General features: G+C 33.2%; 1 protein-coding gene across 1 annotated transcript in view; it reads left to right on the forward strand.

Annotated features, from left to right (window-relative positions):
* LOC145286342 (microtubule-actin cross-linking factor 1, isoforms 6/7-like) overlaps positions 1 to 21508 on the forward strand; it is a 770369-nt gene that overhangs the window by 8403 nt on the left and 740458 nt on the right. The window lies entirely within an intron of this gene.

Here is a 21508-nt window from a genome sequence, read left to right on the forward strand (position 1 = left end):
GTTATTTCTCAACATTGTTGAAAAATCTTTTAAGTATCTACTTAGATATAACACTTTATTTAAAAACTCTACCATGGTATCGTATGCTAAAATACCTAACTTATCTTATTAGTGTCTAAACCCTCCAACTAAACACTACTATTTTTCCCAACTCCAAATCCCCCGACAATGAATTAATAATGGGCTTGAGCATTCTTCTCTAGCAATAAACTTGTTAAATAGCAACACTAACGATATGAATAGTAATAGCTTTTCTCCAAACAATTCCCATAATAGTAACTTTGACAATCCGATCCACAACGATATTCCTAATAATTCATGCCGTTCTTACCCTGATCATAACAACTATACATTCCCAAACCCCAGCAATAATAACCAGATTGCACTCAAAAGATACACATATATTGGATCCACTTCCACTCTAATAAAGCTGGGAATCTCCAGCCACATATTTATTAATATAAACGCAGATAGTAAACAGGGAACTTCTTGAATGACTCTTGTAAAAAAAAACTTAGATCTAAGAATATCTATTTCTCAATTAATTTGGATATTATCAGTAAGTCTAAATCATATTCCACAGGCTCCAAATTTTGTCACCTGTACTTATCTGAGGCAGTTCGGATAATAACTTACCCTCAAATCGAGAATGTAACTATACTAAAAGCGAACTGATTTTCCAATGCAAACATGAGGCAAAATACGCATGAAACAATTTTAAAATCACTTAGCCTCTATTGAAACATCTTAACTGAATAATAACTATTTTGAAATAATTCCCATCTCTGACATACATCAGTTTTTTTATTTATGCTGGCCTCTGCATTATAGTTTATTCTTTGTTTCTCCTAAAACGCAATTAGTCATATTCCCAGCTCGGAAACAGACCATATATCATTATATTTCATTTACAATCTCTAATTTCTTTAAGATAGGTATATATATTATAACATGAACGCAATTTTTTAGACTTTACCAAATACCTTTAATTTTGCAATTCTACTTTCTATAACCCGTAACCACATAGCTTATTTCTGTATATTATTAATATTTTTACATTATATATCGTTATTATTATTATTATTATTATTATTATTATTATTATTATTATTATTATTATTAGGGACAAAGTTGTACTTATGGCAATGGTACTATTATATTTATACCTCACATCAGTATTTTATTATTATCTTCATTTCATTCAAATATCACTTCATTATTAAAACATTATCATTTTCATTATAATAGTTTTTATTTTTATTTTCTATTTTTTATCTGTATTATCTTTAGTAGTATGATAATTAGAATAATTAGTATTATTATTTTTATTACTTTTCATTAATTCCATTAAAGTCTAGTACAATTACTTCTCATTACTATTGGTAGCAACTTTAAAACCATTCTTCGATTGGCAGTAATAAAGCGTTCATACTGAGTCAACTCGTTATAACGTTTTTCCGCTTTTAAGATTAGTGTATGTATATTTGTGTGAATATATATGCATGTGTGTATAATTGTGTGTTTGTAAATGAATTTGAACCATTTTGTTTTTTTTTTGCTTAAGGTAAACAATTATGTAATGGATTATATAGCGAACTAAAAATTTCAACTAACTACGACGGTCGTGCAATAAGTAATGCCCCTAACTCACTTCCCTTAGCAGTAGAGCTACGAAACTTGCCACAGTTATTAGTCTTTCTGTGCATAGGAACCACCCAGAGTTATGCATTTCTCCCATCGTTTGATGCAGCTCTGGAGACCGTTTTTTTTAGAACACCCCAGGTTGGTCCTCCAACCACAACGTGACTTCAGAAATCAAGGCTGCATCATCTGGGAAACGCTTTCCTTTCAAAAACAACTTCATGGCTGGGAAGAGGTGAAAATCAGAGGGTGCAAGGTCAGGAGAGTAGGGAGGATGGGGAAGGATTTCATAACCAAACGCCCGTGCTTCTGATCTGGTGACATGCGAGTGTGGACCGGAGCGTTGTCCTGCAGAAGGAGGGTACCTTTGCTAATCTTGCCCCGCCTCTTGATTTTGATAGCTTCCCTTAATTGCCTCAAAAGTGAAGCATAATAGGCTCCTGTAATTGTGGTACCCTTTGCCAGGAAATCTGTCATCACTACTCCGTCCTGGTCCCAGATAACTGTGAGCATGGCCTTGCCAGCGGAGGGCTGCATCCTTGCCTTCTTTGGAGATGGTGAGCCCAAGTGCTTCCACTGCATTGACTGGGCTTTGGTCTCTGGATCATAGTGATGGACCCAGATTTCATCCTGTGTAATCAGTCTTTTGAAAAACTTTGACTCATCTTCTTGGCACATCTCCACATTCATCCTCGAGACGCGTTCTCGCTTCTGGAATGGTGTGAGCAACCTGGAAATCTATCTGGCAGACACATTATGCATATGCAAATGGTTATGAATGATAGTTTCCACAGACGCTGTACTAATTTTGACATCTTGGGCTATTTGGCGAATAGTAATGCGCTGATTTTCCAAAATGGCAGTCTCAACTTTACGGACAGATACCTCATCAATGGTAGAAGGGGGACGACCAGGTCTGGGAGGTGTTTCCATAGACTTCCGGCCATGTTTGAATTCACGATGCCAGCGTTTTACAAGGTCATATGATGGGGCATAATAACCATAAGTTTCTTTCATTTTATCAAAAGTCTCCTGTGGCGTGCGTCCTTTCAAATACAAAAACCGGATCACTGCTCGACATTCAACAGGCCCGATTTCACACCTGACTCAGTTCAAACACCTGTAAAACAGAAACCACAATTAGTTCAGAGCTGTAATTCGCAACATAACCCATAGAGATATAAATCATTGCACATGCAAAATTTCAGCTAGATCAGCCAACTGGAGTTGGTCAGGGGCATTACTTATTGCACGCCCCTCGTAAAATTATAGATTTAGAATTAAGTAATACTAAGAATTATAATTTGCTAGCCTAAGTACCCGGCGTTGGAGGTGTGTGTTGAGCAAAAAATGTGGAAGTAGGCAGGTAGGCTCGAACCCGTACCGCGAAGGAGAGAAAAGAACGGGAAAAAACACGTGACGTATTTTCTGTTGCGTTCATCGCCAAACCGGAAATGGCGAAGGTTCAAATTAAGGCTAATCAATCGAAAAGAGGGGGTGACTTTCGAAAATACCGGCTAAAAAAGCGACCTCTTTGTACAAAAGTGCCCGGGTGAGGGTGAAAGAATAAATGTCTTTGGCCAATCTTTCGATATTTGTCGTCCGAAGGGTCGAGCTTCAAAACGATACCAATCTCGTGAATATCTGCCGCCTCTGTCGAAAGTTTTAGGCAGACATACGTACATGCATGCATACATTTAAACAGACAGTTGCGATTTATATAATACATATAGTAATAAATTTGATTATAACATTTAAGCTAGCGGCGGGCACCCGGCGTTGCCCGGGTGTTTGGAGGTGTCTGTGTTTTTGGGTGAATGAAAACAAAAATCGTTGGTTGTTTAAAAAAAAAACGAAGCCTTGACGCGTAGTTGGAAATTAATAAAGTGTGAAAAAAAAAGAACGTGCGACTTGGTAGGTGCCCGTTTTTGACGAGTCAATGACGTCAACTTTGAATGCGAGTCTGTTCGTTTCTTTTTTATACGAAAAAGCTTAATGCACATGCGGCGATCGAAAATTGTCTAATATTTATCTTTTCAAAGTCGGGCAAATTTAATAGACAGGCGACCTCGGTTGTTAACTCGTAGATATTATCATCTAGGCGCGATATAAAAAGTTTTAAGTTGTGAGGCGACTGATTGGTTCTCGTAAAAAGCCTTTCTTGGACATACATGAAAACGTACACACACACACACAAACATTTTCGCTTTTATATTTATAGATGAATAGATACTGCATTTTCATAATTATTTTATTTATCCCCTCTTCCGGAAACTTAAGTACAAGATCATATCGGGGTTTGATGTAAGTGTTTCTGTGGAACGATTGGTATTGTTTTTAGGCATATCAACCCTTTTTTCCGGGTTATTTAATGCCGAATCTAGTAATTTTTGAAAAAAAATGTTTTTATGCTTCAAGTTCTTTATATTATCAAATACTTTTTCATGGTGTTTGGTTCGGTTGTTTTGTAGAGGAAAACAATTCATTTATTTTACAAGGGATCACCATTTATAAAGGCCCGAAGGTCACTCGAAAATAAGGGTTTATGAATGTTACGTGGTAGTGTAGTAATTGTTAATGGTGTAAATTGGGTAGAATGTGATTATTTAAGTGTGCTGTTAAAAAGAATTTGTTTATATTGAACTTGAACGCTACCATATTGTAGTCGGCCGGGAAGCAGGCCAGCAGTTCAAGGAAAAAAGCTTTGTTCATGAAATATGCATTTAGATTTAGGTACATATAGAGAGTGGGATAAATTGCTGATAATGGTTATAGTTAGTCGAGTGTTTTTTTGTGAAAGTACAGTAAGGGGGACCATATATTGGAGCGCAGATGAGGCATGAAAATAATGATACAGCAGAGACAGGCTAGCAACGTATCTTCGGTGGGAAAGAGGTTGCAGGGTAGAGAAAAGGGTCATCACCTACTAGGTTTCAAAGCCAGTTTTGAACCATCAAGGAAGGGTAGGTAGCGCTTCTTTATTTTGCAAAGAGAAAGCAAAAACACATTTGGTGCATTTTAGGCCAGGAAGCCAGTATCTTCAGGCACAAAATCTGTGGAGGCAACTGGATTAAAACTTTGCAAACCCTAGTTTTCAGTTAGCATCGTTAAACACTTATATAACAGTATTTTGTAAGATAATTCGGCATAATTTAGCTGAATACTATCAAGGGATTATATAAAGAAATGCTATGAACTTACCGCCAACTGGAATCGAGCTGGAATCTATATGACTTTTCGAGACATCCATACAATTCTGTTTGTGATCAAGACAACCATTCATATTAACTTCATCTTTATATTCCACGATGACATATCCGCGGCTGATAGCTTCTGGGATTGACATACTGCTATTCGTTTCTGGATTATTGTATGTGCCACGGACTTGGTCGAGGATGCCGTTCGAGAAAGCCTTTAACAAACTCAGCTTCTTCTGCGTGTTCGGATCGAGAACAGCTGTAATGAGGAACGACTTCATTTCACGACTCTTTAACTCCTTTCCTGCCGCTGAATTTGCCCCGTCAATGGCGTGACCATTGATCACATTCTGCTCCAATAGGTTTATTGGTGAAAATCGTTTCAGATGTAGATTTCTGCATCGACTCGAACCATCGAGGATTCTTTCGTGTCTTGGTTGATCTCAACTGGTTTCACGCTAGAAAAAAAAAAAAAAAACATTATTTAAAATGCAATTGCCTTTGTGCGTGAGTTTGTATATCCAGTATAAAAGTAAAATAAACAAACTACAAAACAAACAAACTACAAAACAAACAAACAAACTACAAAACAAACATCCACAAAGTTTGTATATTCTTGCGCTGAATAAATATCTCCGATTTGAAAATATTCGTTTTTTTGGAGGTGAATTGGTTCAAATTTCATCGAGGAAGGATCGTTTTATAAAATATTTTTATACAATTTTCAATGTTATCTATTCTATATAGGAAAAGTGCGGTATTTACGATATATGAGAGAGGGGGGAGTGAGAAATAGGTTGGACGAAGTGAAAGAAACGGGAGAAAAATATGGGAATTTGGGGAAGGGGAAAAGATAGACGAATACAGAAAGATAGAAACTACGCACACACACACACACACACACACACTTTCTTACCCATTCTATTTTTTATGGTTCCAAGCAATGCCCGATAACCCTGCTAGTAAAAAATAAAAGCAATATTTTCCCTGCCAACTGCTTTCAAACAAAGGCGCGCTAACTGGAGTGATGACTGAGGCAATATTTTATAAGTACTCTGATTATAGCAAGCCGATCGATATATTACATTAAACTGACCTTGTGCCAAACTTGAGCAAAATACAAAGTTCAAATTGCAAAAGAATAAACAAAAGAGAATTTTAAAATCCAAGCAAAATATTTCTTAAAACAATTATTTCTTCATGTGGTGTTCATTGAAATGGACATTTACTCTATATTCATAAAAGTATAAGACAACTTCACATACGTGTGTATGTATTTTTCGGGTCAACGTAACTGTCGTAATTACGTACTGAATTAGTTTATTAATTGAATATTTATTGAAATAAAAATGCAATAACTGAAAAGTAAACGACCTTTCAAAAAGTTCTATTTAAGGAAATAAATAAATAAAAATAAATTACAAAAATAATCGACCAAAAATCACTTCGTAAAAAAGTAACCTATTTTAAGATTTAGTTAAGAATATCCTGGGTACCCGGCGTTGTCTGGGTGTTTGGAATGGTGTGTTGAACAAAAAAAAAACAACTAAAAAAATAAAATAAAATACAAACAAACAAAAAACAGTGGTAGTAGGCAATCAGACTCGAACCCGTACTGCGAAAGAGGAAAAGAACGTGAAAAAGTGACGCCTTTGCTGTTGCGCCCATCACCAAACCGAAAGTGACGTAGGTTTAAATTAAGGCTAGTCAATCGAAAAGAGGTGATGACTTTCAAAAATATCGGCGAAAAGCAGTTCCTCCGTGTAGAAAAATGTCCGGTTAAGGGTGAAGGAATTAATGTTTTTAGTCAATTTTTCGATATTTTTCGTCCGAAGGATCGGGCTTAAAAACGATACCGATCTCGTGAAAACCCGTCGCCTCTGTCGGATGTTTTAGACAGACATACAAACATACATACATACATTTAAACAGACAGGTGAGATTTATATTATGACTAGCAGGGGTACCCGGCGTTGCCCGAGTGTTTGGATATGTGTGTGGAGAGCGGGGGTGGGGGGTTCTTAGGTGTTAATGAAAACCTAAGAATGAGCGAAGTAAAAAAAGAAAACAGAAAAACGAACGTTAAAACTTATCTGAAAAATAAAGCGGGGTTACCCGGGCGGCGGTGTGTGGGGGTAATCAAAACATAAGAATAAGCGAAGTAAAAAAAACAAAAAAAAAACTAACGTAAGGCAAACGAACGATGTTAAATGCAAAAATCTGAAAAACAAAAACAAAAAAGCAAACAGAAAAACGAACGTTAAAACTTCTGAAAAATAAAAACAAAAAAAACAATGAAAAATGTCTAAAATAAGCCTGTTTCAATATTAAAATTTAAAACATCGGTGGGTACCCGGGTGTTTTTGGGTGTGCGTGGTCGATACGGGATGTGTGGTGTTAATGAAAACCCAAGAATAAGCGGAGTAAAAAAAACAGAAAAACAAACTTTACGTGAAAAATGGCTTAAATAACCCTGCTTCAATATTAAAATTTTAAAAATCGAAAAAAAAAGACATCTCACACCACGATTCGAAACCAAAACGTTTAGATAATTACCCATCTGACGCATACGTAGAACCGATTTCGTCATGAGAGGACGGTTTTGCTGACCCACCCCCTGTAGAAAAGTGTTGATTTCAGGGTGAAAAAATTAATGTTTTTGGCCAATTTTTCGATATTTGTCGGGCGAAGAATAGGGCTTTTATATGAGACCAAGTTTGTCAATTTTTGTTCTGTCTGTCGAAAGTCTTTAGCAGACACACAAACATACATACATACATACATACATTTTCGGTTGTATATATAGATATAGTAATACATTTATTTATTACAGTTAAGAGAGCTTAGTTATGTATAGTTTTAAATTCAGATTAATAAATAATTTTATATAACCGGAAATTGCAAAAAGAAATTGTTTTTTTTTTATTTATTTAGCTGTTTTTAGCAGCTCCTTCCCAGATGTGATAGCAGTATTCCATCCTTGGACGTACTTGGCTTTTATATAGATAGAGAATTGCATCAGTAGTGAGATATCTTCTGAAGCGGTAGAAGGATCCTACCATTTTTCCAGCTACCTTGGCAACAGATTTGATGTACGTGTTCCATTTCAGATCAGGAGTAAAGGTCAATCCCAGAAGTTTATCAAAACATGGAGCCTCCCCTAGACTAGAGCCATCCATTTCAATTGATGCCAGATGGGTATTAGAGCGTTGATGATGCAAAGATAGGAGCTTGGGTTTAGATGCATTAAAAGTAACCAGCCACATCTTCCTCCACTGAACCACGCCCTCACGATCAGAGGAGAAAGAATCAGAGAGAACTTTTTCGTTTACGACCTTTGATGTGTTGCCGTAGATGGTCGTGTCATCAGCATAGATGTCAACGAATGATTTAAGTATGTGTTTCCGGAGATCATTGATATAGATCAGGAAGAGAGTTTAGCCCAGGATGGACCTCTGAGGGACTCCAGCATTAATACTGTGGGTCTCTGATTTCTGCCCATCAACCACTACTCTTATGAGCCTATCAAAGAGAAATGATTTAATGATTGAGAAAACATTTCCAGTTATACCATAGCTGGAGATCTTGTGAAGTAAGCCTTTATGCCATACCTTGTCGAATGCCTTTGATATGTCAAGAGCAATTGCCCTAGAAAGTAAGCCTTTGTCAAGAGATTCACTAATCCTGTGAGATATAACCGTTAGCACATCTGCTGTAGATCTAACAGAACGGAAACCATATTGCATGTCACTAAGAAGGTTATTTCTGTTGAGGTGGTTGACTACTTCTCTATTTAATATGGATTCCAGCAACTTACTCTTATTTTTTTAGTGTTTGTTTTTTTTAGTTTCGTATATGCAAACATGTATAATAGATAATAAGTATTGATGTTATTTGGGGAAATATGGATATATTCCTTTATAAATGATAAATTGTATAATTATTAAATAGAACATTTCCGGCAAAATATACCTAAAACATATTATAAGGTGTTTACAGCTCCTCTTCCAATTTTCGGATTTTCATTGATGTCAAAACGCACTTTATATCCTTCTGATGGATTGATTGTTGTTATTTCTTCTGATAAGTTAAGGGCAAAATAGATTGACTAATTAATATAATAATTAAGCGATTGATTTTGTGATACTGTCAAGAATTGTTAATGTCAACTGAATTAAAGTAATAAATTGTAAGATGATCAACATCATGAACTTTGGAATATAGACTTTTGTCATTCATTCAATATATATATATATATATATATATATATATATATATATAATACATATATATATATATATTAAACCCCCCCCATTTGGGTAGAGCACTATCGTAAATAATTCTCACTCGCTACTTAAGTGGCTGAAAAATGCGAAGCTCACGGTTTGTTTACAAACAGGCGGTTCGAGCAGTGAATAAGTAGCGGACTAGTTATTTGCGGACGTCGCTTCTGTGGTCGAGAGTTAGAGCTGTCGACTGTCAACACGACAGTTCTAGGTTCGATCCTTGGCTTGGGAGAGGTGCTAGTCTAGCAGCACTGATGATTTGTGATACAACGAAAGAGAACTCTATGTAGATGACTACAAATATATATATATATATATATCCGTATATATGCATATATATATATATATATATATATATATATATATATATAGATATATATATATATATATATATATATATATATATCCGGCAATAATTTAAATGTAACAGGATGAAAAATATAACTGATGAGGCGTCCAGATTGCTACAAAATAATCTGCTCCCAGTTGGATGGTGTAGATCAGGACAGTGTTAATATTACGAATATTCGTATATGCGTGTGTATCTACAAGGATAAATGTGTAGAACTTGATTTATTTTTAATAGCCTGACGATCGTTAAATAAGCGCCCAACTTTAAACTTTAAGCATTTGCTTTTACCGAATTTAATTTATCTCACTGACATTTTTCTGTTTGCGATGTTCTGACCGTTGTAATTTTATGTAATTGTTCTCTTTATTATGTGTGCGTGTGTGTGTGCGTGTTCCCGGGCAAATGAATGATTTATTAATGCGTGAATGCTGCTTAAAGGTCACAGACAAGGAATACCCCCCCTTCGCAAAAGTGTAATTTTCCACTTCCCTTAAAGAGATTAAAAAGGACGGTGTGTCAACCTAATGAGCAATAACCTTGTCTCAAGTGAAAAAAATGAATATTGCGAAAAAATTCTTAAGTTTTATTTTATTTCGATAAAACAAATTTGTCGATTTTTTTTCTTGTTCAAAAAAATCAGCACTTGTGTAGTTTTCTTATTTTGGACATTTTTTGTTCTCATTTCTGAAGAACCCCGTTTAGAACAAGGGGAGGGGGCAAATCCAGAAGATCCTATATGAAAATACAAGTTTTGCGTAAGTTTTCGATAAAAACATAGAAATACAATGTCACGCTTACATCTATTTTTTCCGAATGACTGTCGTTTAATTGTTATGACTTCCATTTCTTGTAACAAAGAATTTTATCAAGAATGCTTTATACGCTTTGGTTTGGTTTTATTAGGTTGGTGCAAAAATAATGTTGGTTTTTTGGGTTTTTTACTTGAAGTTGAACGTAATTATTTTGGCACCAACCTAATAATTATAACTGATGGCACTCAAGTCATCTATTTGGTTTTAAATAATTTTACCAAGAATTCTTCATAAGTTTTGGTTTCGGCTTCGATTAGAGCTGAAGAAACTCAAGTTTATATATATATATATATATATATATATATATATATATATATATATATATATATATATATGTATATATATATATATATATATATATAACTACTTCATTTATTTACATAAAATTAATATACGAAAGTATAAATTTATGCGTAAACTTTAAGTATTTACTTCAAAAGTGCTCAATACGTAGGTAGATCTAGTTAGTAAGTTATAAAATATATATGGCGATTAAGCTACACAGAATATTCCGCGTTTCATCCACTCTATGAATCTTCAGGCTTATGCGCCTAAGCCTGAAGAGTCCTAGAGTGGATGAAACGCGGAATATTCAGTGTAGCTTAATCGTCATATATATTTTATAACTTACTATATATATATATATATATATATATATATATATATATATATATATATATATATATATTATTCGGAAGTTTTGGTTTCGTTTTCGATTCAAGCTAATGCACCCAAGTCATATGGATATCTTTTTTTATTTTTTAAATCAAAACTTTATAATATACAAGAATCAATAGAAAATTGACTTTATGATAATATATGCAAAATCTGCATAAATTTTAATATTATATTTAAGCGTATTTTATGACCGGGCTACACCGGGCGTAAAAAAATGACCCTGGTGTCTAACTCCGTCCCGTGGGGAGGCATTGTAAATAGGTACAATAATATCAGGGCGTCTCCATTTACGCTGAACATCCAGTGTATGCAAACGTCAATATATTACACATGAAAGAGTTCGCTGTAGAAGTTCCACAGATCCCGCTAGTAAATATTAATTATCTGAACATTTATTGAATTAAAATAAAATTAAGAAAGTTCGGAATTGAATAAAACTTTATTTCATTTTACTTCAGTCGAAGTTTTCAAAAGTCAAGGAGTTTCCTTCTTAGGGTTAATTCTCGATCTTCATATGAGGTGAATAAATATTCCAAAATTTAATTAAAGTTTTTCTTTATCTCTCAAACACTGAGTTAGTAAAGAAAATGTTTCATTCTCTTATTTTTTCGATTTTCTTATGAGTTTGTTCAAGTTGGTGGTTGCCTCTATATCCCTCTTATCTCGTATGACTATGTCAAGATTAATAACTCCGTTTTCAAGGTACATAGCTGTAGAAGTTCTATAGTTTTAGTGTATTACTTTACTTCGAGTGTTCTTTCTAGTATGTGTTCTCCCGACTTGCTTCTACATTCGATGTTCAACTTTTACAGATGGTCCAGTGGAGATATTGACACACACAATTGTGTCGCATCGTATAGTAGCCGTTCTCCAGCAGAAACTTACAGCTGGATGTCAGGTGGTTCACACTCTACTTCTGTGTGGCAAAACCTGAACTTGTTTTCATTACTGAGACCACTCATCTTACTAATGCATTATTCATTAAGCTTTGATCTTGGGTAGCCATTATAATCCTCTCCTGATCATAGTAGAAGGATCCTCTTTTTAGCCAGTCTATACAACCATCCTCATCTATATAGTCCAGAGTGAATTCATTCAAAACATATTTGGTACACTGTTGGCTTGCTCATTCTTTCAGATTTTGTTTTTGTAAAGATAGTTCCTGGTGCATTTTTGCCGACTCTTTGGGCTATTTCCAGAGCAGACTTGTTTTCTGATTCTGTTTCATTTGTAAAACAGTTTTGTTCAAAATGCTTGGCCAGTTCTGTGATTGGGTTGTTCTGCTGGTACTTGTTTCTTGGTGTTGCTGTACAATTTTGAGGTTTGCATATTGCCCAGTGTTCACAATGATAGCACGATTCTGACGGTAAATTTCTGAGAGACCTATACTTCCTGTTCCTCTGGTCAGATACAGATGTTGCATATTCGTTTCATTAAAAGAGAGAGAGTCTTAATGAGAGTTGCTTAGAAAGAGTCTTATTACAGTGAGGGATGTTGTAAGACTCAGAGAGAGAGAGAGAGAGAGAGAGAGATTGCATAAGAGACTTGTTGTAGAAGAGATTGTTCATGTTAGGAGAGATTCTTATATATTAAAAGTTCATTCCTTGTTGTGTAGAATGGAAGAGAAGGAGAAAGCTCTTGGAGTGAAGGGATAGTGTTCAGACAGTTCGGACATGATGATGTTGAGATGTGTATGTAAAGACATATATAACACAAATATATAATACAATTGGACTTTACCTTTTTGTAAGAATCATAAGACAAGACGAGCTTTACAAAACACATAATGGTTTATTTCGTCACACGGCCGTGTTCCATCACCAAGAATTCAAAGTCTCACATTTTTTTCTTGAAGTGACGTCTCGCTCCTAGACGCCTGACTGTCTCTCTCCGAGTTTTCTCACTGACCCTCTAACTCTAAAGTTTTTTCTCTATTCCTAGAACTTTCTATTTTCCGTGACGTCATACCCATGTTAAAACATGTGCCTTCTTTCACGTGTCCTGGACATACGTGTCGAAAACTTTTCCTATTTCTCAGTAACCTATTTTTCCAATATGTTATAAACATTATCTTATAAGCTGCATTCTTTCAATTTAAAATTTCATAACAAACTTGATAGTTAACATTCTTTCCTTGAAATATTTATCTATATTCTAAACAAATGTTTGTTTTACATTTTTAAATTCTCACACGTAATCTATATCTAAACTTAGATTACGAGGTTCGAATTTGTCTATTGCTATTTCATTTTCATTTTAAACTAAATTCTCCATTTTTATACTTACATGAAAAGGGGACAGCCCTTATCATGTAACACAGATACTGGTTTATCTTAGTTATTCTGTACAATGTAAATATTTTCCGCGACATTATATGAAAATGTATGGTTTTCAAATACATAAACAGTTTTTAATTGTCATTATTAGAAGGTTAGTGTTTTTTTAAACAACGTTTTTTTTTTACAATATTAAATAAAACTTTCGAAAAAATAAAGACACTTTCAGAATTTTCTAAATTTTAATTTAATTCAATAAATTAAAAAAAATGATTTTATGTTATTGTATTACTTTAGTTTATTTGCTTTGTTTTTAACTAAAAATTACAAAAACTTTCATATTTTCGGGTTTTTTTCGATTTGTCTCCCCTATTCTAAAAGAGTTCTTCAGAAATGAAAACCGATAAAATTGTTAAAAATAAACAAAATACACAAGTGACAAAGTTTTGCTAGACTAGTTTGTATCCTTTTCTTGACCAATGTTAGTACAGTACTAATTATCTATCCTTCATAAAAGTAAAATATTTGTGAAATTTTGTAGAAAAATACGCTCTCAGTATTTACATGAAGGAGTGCGTAACTACGATGAATGTAGTTATGTATTGGTTTTATTAGCAAAAACATCAGAAATTATGTTTCTGGATTGTTTAGATTAGGAATTCGTATTATTTGGATTCTTCAGATTACTTTTCTCAAAACTAAAAACTATTCAGCCAATGAAGAGTTCTCCTACCCCAACTAAAGATTGAACAGATACTACACTTTGGCGGTGAAAAATTGTTGAGATTTTATTTGTTAGAATTTTTTTACCAGCAGTTTTGAATCCATATATATTTATAATTATTTTAAGACGATGATCAAAGTTTGGAAACTGTTCTGTCTCAAGAGGCAATCTTTCCAGGCATTACATGATGATCCTGAAGTCTGTGAAATCTACTTCGTCTCCATCTTTCTGATAGGCGCGCTCGCATATGAAGCAAATGCCGACAGAACCAACCGAAAGACAATAGTGCCTCTTTGGGGAAGGGGGGATCAAACTTTTTTCTAACGTTACCGCCATGGGTGTTATTATTATTATTAGTAGTAGTAGTAGTAGTAGTAGTAGTAGTAGTAGTAGTAGTAGTAGTAGTAGATTATCACGACACTCGGTGACATTCATGTTGTCAAGTCTAAGGGATTTATTTAATTTATTATTTTATGTATTTTATTTATTTATTTATTTATTTATACTCACTAGGAAGTCTCACACAGGCCATCATCAAAGAGTACTGGTTTCAATAACTTATGTTCACTTGAGTCTGTGTGACAACAAGTCTCCCCAGATTTACAGTGCCATCCATTTCTTTGAAAACACTTTGCAAATAATTGTGTGTTATCACAAAAGCCACTTACCATAGATTTTCCTGACAACGGACATCGATTCTCACTGGAATTTTGATAGCAATAAGACTGAAAGGTCGCAGTCCTATTCGCACTCTTTCAGTAGAGGCCTAATTAGTGTTTTCATCATCATCATCATCATCATCATTATTATTATTATTATTATTGTTGTTATCATCATCATCATCATCATCATCATCATTATTGTTACTGTTGTTGTTATCATCATCATCATCATCATCATTATTATTAATAGTAATAGTAGCAGTAGTAGTAGTATATTTGTGTTCCCTATAATACACCTGTTATTTTTAAAAAAGGCGATGCATATCAAATTTTCACTAATAATATCGAACCTGTACGCGTGCAGCATTTGCAGTAGTTGAAGTATTATTCAAACTTTGACCCTGTGATAAGTTTGCCATAGTTTTCCATTTTATATTGGACAAAAACCGACGATGATGTTTCAAGCAAAAGTTGGTGCAATCTAGTTGAGTAGATTCGAGGACTTTAAATGAAAAACAAACAGTCAAGAAATAGGTATAATACCAATTTGTGTGCAAGTTTAAGGATAAATAAATACACAGCACGCTTTTAGGTTTTAACTTATTTAAAAATGTTTTTTGTGAAAAATATTTAGCTAGCGTAAAACATGCCGAACGAAAAACAAAATTGATTGAGATTGTTGGACTGACTTCCTCATCTTGGTTGTTATAGTCACAACGTTTCGGCTGTTTTGCCCTCCGGCCTTCATCAGGTATTTTATATCGAACTGGGGAACCGTTTGTTAGGAGTCTCGAACCCAATCCTTTATTATTATTGCGGGGGTACCGTGTTCGGACTCCAGCTAGGCTCTGGGACATAGTTGCTGATTCTCTGTTTTGAGTGTTACTTTTCACTGCCTTCAAAAACAAAACAAAATGATGGTATATTCGAGCCATAGTTGAGCCATGATAATCGCTAAAATATAGAAAATTAAGCAAAATACTGTGTATTTTTCAATCCTTGTTTTGCATTGTTAGTTATTTTTTATTTTTCCAACATAAACGAAGCCCGTAGCCATCAGCCATTTTGTTATCATGTTTTTGAAAAAGCAGTTTCAGATTCAAGTACTTGGTTTTTATAATACGAGAAACATTTTGGGCGCGTTAAAAAATCTGGCTCTTGTCTACCGAAATCATCAAACATTTCGAATATACAAAAACAAAAATGAAGTTTCTTTAATGACAGTTCAGCGGCTTCAGTGAAAACTAAGCCTTTATTTTATGTTGCTCTTTCATGGACAGATATCGATAATGCTAGAATCAGATCCAACGCTATCCACTGTATCCGTTTGCAGGCAAACCCAACCTTGTAGAAAGGATCCGAATATATATTTATATATATATATATATATATATATATATATACATGTGTGTGTGTGTGTGTGTGTGTATGCATGTGTGTGTGTCAAGGGTGTAGGTTCTATCATAGAAACTTTGATTTAATTGGTATAAAATAAAATATAGATCAAGTGAGCTTGAAAGCCACGTTGATTTTATTTGAATAAAATAAAAGCGTACTTGATGCGTATTATATATATATATATATATATATATATATATATATATATATATATATATATATATATATTGAATGAGAAATTTGAAAAACTTTGTAGTGTCGGAAATAATGGTAAAATCATTGTATTTGCTTTTATTGTTGCTGTAAGTCCGATATATTTCGCCTTAAATAGCTTCATCAGGGTAGGAAATCAGGTATGTAATTGGTGCTTGGAAAACTCATAACCGGAAAACGCGTTCATTTTTTTGTTAGGAAGGAAACTCGTCCATTATTGAATAAATATCGAGTGTAAACAAATTTTGTGACCTTTCTTGTAGGAGATATTGTTTGTAAAGGCGACTATGCGCCCCCATAATATTTTTAAAAATTATTTTTACTTGGTTACTCTTGTTTAAAATATGAAACTTCATCACGGAGTCACAGAGTCAAGACACGAAAACTAAACCACAAATTTATTTTAAAAATACTTTAGTTTTAACACTTTTTGTTACGGAATGAAAAAACAAAGAAAACATTTACATATTATCAAATAAAGCAAATATTTTATTCAGAAGAATTAATTTAGTTTAAACACTTCTTGTTTATAAGCAAAAAAAGAAAACACGGTGCTTTAGGTGTATCAGAATTTTTGTAGGAATTTTTGAAACCCCTAACACGAAACTGCGAATAAAATATAAAAAACTCATAATTTCTCTTTTAAAAGTAGGTTGTCTATTTTCTTTATGGATTATACTTCAAAAATAAACTATTAAAGTTGTTTTAAAAGTAATAAAAGTATTATTTTTTATTAAAAAAAAAAACAGTAATGAAATTAACCGAATTTGACGAGTTCAGTTTCAATTTTTAAACTTTAAAAATTTATCAAAGTTTTTCTATTGATTCTATTTTTACGATATTTTCAGGGTTAATGTGAAATTTTAAGATCTTTCCAATAAACCGAATATAATATTTTAGGCAAACGTTTTTTTTTTAATTCACGCCTCCCCATTTTAAAATGTCTATTAAAAAGTAAATAATTAATTTACTCACCAAAGTTTTATGTATCACAAATTGAAGATAAAAGATCAATAAATAATATATTCAAATTTAAAATTTAAAAAAAAGTAGTGTTTTTTTAGAAATTTACCTGTAAAGTCCGAAGTTTAAAACCTTTTTTTTAACCACGTTGTCTGTTTTTTGTTTTTGTTTTTTAATGAAACCTTGGTCCTTGTTCCTTTAATTGAAACAAAAATTAGGGTTTGAATTACATTTTTCGAGTAGTTATAAGCTTGGAAAGACAGGGGTCGAATTAATTCACGCTCCCCATTTTAAAATGTCTATTAAAAAGTAAATAATTAATTTACTCACCAAAGTTTTATATATCACAAATTGAAGATCAATAAATAATTTATTCGAATTTAATTTGAGTAGTGTTTTTTCGAACCTTACCTGTAATGTCCGAAGTTTAAAACCTATTTTTTTAATCACGTTGTTTTTTGTTGTTATTTTTTGTTTGTTTTTTTTTACATAAAACTTTGGTCCTTTCTCCTTTAATTGAAAAAAATTAGGGTTTGAATTACATTTTTCGAGTAGTTATAAGCTTGGAAACACAGGGGAGTCGAATTATTCAATATTTTTCACAGAGTTTCTGACACACCTAACGGTACTTATGTATTTTTGGTACTGCGCTGAAATAATAACGATATTATTTCGAAAGCCATTTTTAACATGGGGAGGGGAGGGTGTAATAACTATTCTGTGCTTCCACCTAACAATTTAATAGAAAAAGATATGAAACTTGAATTTAACCTGAAAAATTTTTTAAATAGCGCGGTACCAAAATACATAAACACCTGTTACGATATTGAGATATGCAAATATCTTATTAATCAACATAAATAAATTTAACGGTTAAAAATCCGAGACGCGAAGGAATTAAAACGATTAATGAACCGTCCCCAGGACAACGACTGCGACGGCGACAGTGACGAGGAAAAAAAAAACGGTGATATACTTAAAATACAATAAAAAATATCATCGGCGTTCCCACCGAGAAAAGTTAAGCGTTTAGAATGGAAACGTAAGTTAGCTGCAGAAGAGATTCCAAGGAGATAATACGTTTAAGCAACTCCACTGATAAAACAAAGAAACAAGAAATATGAAGGAAAACATACTTGGTGTCAATCAGCGTAAAATAAAAGTCGGTTTGTCTTTTACTCTTTTCATTTGTCAGTTATAAAAATATATCGGATCACTTTAAGAGAACTATTGAATCACAATAACTCAGAAATCTCGGTAGAGTTTAATAAAAATATCGCCCGAAAGAAAAAAAAATAAGCAAAAGGGAAAATCAACAGAAGTAGTCTCCTTTGTTCTGTTATAAAAAGAACATAAAAGGAGATAATGATGAAAGGGGCACAACTCCGTAAATTATTTCTATTGTAAACTTGTCTTTCTCATTTTTTTTACTGAGAGTTTGGTATGCGAGACACATATCTATATATATACAAAAAAAGAGAAAGGAAAAAAGAAAAGAGACAAAAGGGCTTATGAATTTATATATATATATATATATATATATATATATATATATATATATATATATATATCATCTTATGAAATTTGTATATTACCTATTCGTTCTTTGATTCACTTCAGTATATATAAAATGAAACGATGAACACACAAAAACATATATATAAATGTACATGTTGAATTAGTTTTCTTTTCATGTTAAAATATATGCTGAAATTTCTTTGATCTACTATTTCTTACAGCGATAGAACAGCTGATTGCTAAATACATCCATTTATTCATCTGACATCTATTTTATAAATCCACAAGCCTAGAATCCGTGTTTTAAGTCGAGGAGAGCAGATAATTGTTACTCCCATTTAAAATGCTGTTTTTGGCAGAGGAAATCATCAAAATACGAGCTGGCGCGTAGCTCCTCGCGTTCTTCCACGCAACCTGAGGAAATTATTATTACTTTTTTAATTAATTTATCACGATCAGATAACAAAACTAACCTCAGAAGGGGCACGTCACACATCGAAAATACTTCCTGTATTATTTGATAATATAAGAATTTTTGTTTGTTTGTTTAAAAGTCATTTGGTTGGCACTTCTGTAGTATGCAGACGGCTGCTATTATTAAGGGGACATAACTCCAATTTCTTCTATGTCAAATAACGCGGCAAATAAACAACAAACAAGTTTTTTTTTCGAACAGAAAAATATTTGAAAACCAAATCATTTATTGTATAAATATGTATCAGTATATAATTGTAAAACATTTAGTTATAAGTTTGCGTAAAAATATAATTTTAATAAAACAAGTTTGTAATGGAAGCAACACTTGATTTTTATAAAGTAAAATAGCTTTTTTTCGATCATATAAATAATTTAAATGAAACATTTTTTAATTAACGCAACTTTGAAGAGTCAACAACAGATTAATAATTTAAATGTTTTTGACCATCAGCTAGAATCGAAACCAAAATATTTAGCGTTCCAGCCGCGTTCCGCACAAGCAACCCCAACAGATAGATATGAAAGATTTCAAACTAAACCACTTCTGGCTATGATTGAATTATCGGATGTGTAATAGAAATATGCCGGCAAGTGTAAACGAACATTTTGCATTTCAGCTTATTGACGTATTTTTGTAGACGTTATTCATCCAGCCAAAGATTTGATTCCTTACTAGCAGGACCCGTAAACCGGCGTTGCTCGGTGGTAACATGGATCCTCCCCCCTCACCCAGCGTAAAAATTTAAAATACGGATGTTGTTGTTTTCGTCGTTTGCCGACCCCCAACCTCTTCATGTTAAAATGGCTTTCGGAATAAACACCTGATTTTGTGCCTGAAGGTGAGGTTGTCACAAAATTTGCTGGAAGGTTCAGGGTACTTTTCAGGGTATGGTTCAGGGTAAGGTTCAGGCCAAGGTATTTTAGTTGGCAAGACTGGAGTTATGCTGACAAAAAACTATCGAACCCTGTGTCCCTTAAAGGGAATTAAATTCTTGTAGTCACCTGGACGTTACCAAATATAAATGTAAACGCTATTTAAGAAAGTGACCATTTTAATTAAGATGTAAAAGTAAACATTATAAACAGAATTAATTATTTAAATAACAAACAATGGTGAATCTGCTTCTTAAACTTTAAATGCATTAAATTTAATCACATTATTATTGAAAATGTAATCATACGAAAGGCTGAAGTAATAATGTTATTATTCTGAACGCCATTCTTTACATGGAGAAGGCGTTAAGTAGCTAATCTGTGCTTCAGCCTTACAATGTAAGAAAAAAATCGCAAAGCATGAATTTAACCGGAAAAAAATTATTTTAAAATTGCGTGGTACCAAAAAATTAATAAGTACTAAGTTATGCTGATATATGGTCGCATATGGTATTGTGCTCTGTCATCATATGCATCCAAGATCAATATCTACTTTAAAATTTGTGCATTTTTTTTTGTACCGCGTTATTTGTAATTAGTGTTTTCAGGTTAAATTCAGCTTTCACTCTTTCACTAAATGTTAGTTGCCAAAGGGGGATCAGTTTACTTTTGGGAGGGGATCGTATATATATATATATATATATATATATATATATATATATATATATATATATCCATAATGTAAAGCTGAATGTGTGTGTGTGTGTGTGTGTGTGTGTGTGTGTGTGTGTGTGTGTGTGGTCACGAATAGGCTCCTACATGGTTGACTATTTTAAAAAACTGATTACATATAATGATAGAGGATGTATCGCGACACAGGAATGGCTATGTTGGATCTGGCAGAACGGCGGTTCATTAAAATTTTGGGGTCTGCGTTCGCGCCTGGTTCACAAAGTATGGGAATAAAAAATTTAAAAAAAACGTTTAAAGTGTTTTTGATATAGATGTGCATAATAATATTTTGATAAGTATGTTTTAACTTAAATAGGGATGGTATAATAAATTTGTGGGGTCTGCGTTGAAAATAAGCACAAACTTTAATAAAGACTTTTCACATCTATCTGCGTAGGTATACCTTGATAATTATGTTTCAGTTTGAAGAAATATGGTATAATAAAATTATGGGGTGTTCATTCGCACCTGACCTCAATAGAATGGAAAGTTTAACAAGGTTTTTTTTAATATAGATCCACAGAATATTGTGATAAGTGTTTCAGTGTGAACAGGTATGGTATAATAAATTATGGGGTTTATCTATTTTATTTTTACTTTCATTATATTTTGCTTTGGTTTTGATACCCCAAAATTCGAAGCTATCTCTTTACAACCCTGCCTTTTCATAACCTATCATACTTTCATAAATCAGAGTCCATTTTCT

This window comes from Euprymna scolopes, chromosome 10, assembly GCF_053919585.1.
Source record: "Euprymna scolopes isolate OS-2025 chromosome 10, ASM5391958v1, whole genome shotgun sequence".
NCBI lineage: Eukaryota > Metazoa > Mollusca > Cephalopoda > Sepiida > Sepiolidae > Euprymna > Euprymna scolopes.